Below are 1,435 nucleotides of genomic sequence, written 5' to 3' on the forward strand. Positions count from 1 at the left end.
TAGGTAACCTAACGGGCACTTGCACTATCTTGGTTAGGTAACGGGCACTTGGACTATCTAGGTTACCTAGCGGGAACTTGGAATATGTAGGTTACCTAGCGGGCACTCGGACTATAGGTTACCTAGCGGGCACTTGGCTATATAGGTTACCTAGCGGGCCCTTGGACTATGTAGGTTACCTAGCGCGACTTGGACTATCTAAGTTAACGAACGTGCACTTGGACTATGTAGGTAACCTAGCGGGCACTTGGACAGTATAGGTTAACTAGCGGGCACTTGGACTATCTAGGTTAACCAATGGGCACTTGGACTATGTAGGGAACCTAGCGGGCACTTGGACTATCTAGGTTAGTAAACCGGAACTTGGAATATCTAGGTTACCTAGCGGGCACTTGGACTATGTAGGTTACCTTGCGGGCACTTGGCCTATCTAGGTTACCTAACGGGAACTTGGACAATGTAGGTTTACTAGCGGACACTTGGACGATCTAGGTTAACTAGCGGGCACTTGGACAATGCAGGTTCCCTAGCGCGCACTATGAATATGTAGCTTCCCTGGAGGGCACTTGGACTATATAGGTTCCCTATGGGTACTTGGACTATCTGGCTTCCCTAACGGGCACTTGGAATATGAAGATTCCCTATCGGGCACTTGGACTATGTAACTTCCTCATTGGGCACTTGGACTATGTAGGTTCCCTATCGGGCACTTGGACTATGTAGGTTAACTAGCGGGCCTTTGGACTATCTAGGTTACCTAGCGGGCACTTGGACTATCTTGGTTAACTGCGGGCACTTGTACAATGCAGGTTCCCTAGCGGGCACTTTGACTATGTATGTTCCCTAGAGGGCACTTGGACTATATAGGTTCCCTATGGGCACTTGGACTATCTAGGTGCCCTAACGGGCACTTGGAATACGTAGGTTCCCTTTTGGACACTTGGACTATGTAGGTTCCTCAGCGGGCACTTGGACTATGTAGGTTAACTAGCGGGCACTTGGACTATCTAAGTTACCTAGCGGGCACTTGGACTATGTACGTCCCCTAGCGGGCACTTGGACTATCGAGGTTAACTAGAGGGCCCTTGGACTATGTAGGTTAACTAGCGGGCACTTGGACAATCTAGGTTAACTAACGGACGTTGGACTATGTAGGTTAACTAGCGGGCACTTGGACGATCTAGGTTAACTAGCCGGAACTTGGACTATCTATGTTAACTAGCGGGCACTTGGACGATGCAGGTTCCCTAGAGGGCACTTGGACTATCAAGGTTCCCGAACGGGCACTTGGAGTATGTAGGTTCCCTAGCGGGCCCTTAGACTATCTAGATTACCTAGCGGGCACTTGGACTATGTAAGTAACCTAACAGGTACTTGGACTATCTAGGTTAGGTAACGGGCACTTGGACTATGTAGGTTCCCTAGCGGGAACTTG

Source organism: Tenrec ecaudatus, unplaced genomic scaffold, assembly GCF_050624435.1.
Source record: "Tenrec ecaudatus isolate mTenEca1 unplaced genomic scaffold, mTenEca1.hap1 Scaffold_538, whole genome shotgun sequence".
NCBI classification, from domain to species: domain Eukaryota; kingdom Metazoa; phylum Chordata; class Mammalia; order Afrosoricida; family Tenrecidae; genus Tenrec; species Tenrec ecaudatus.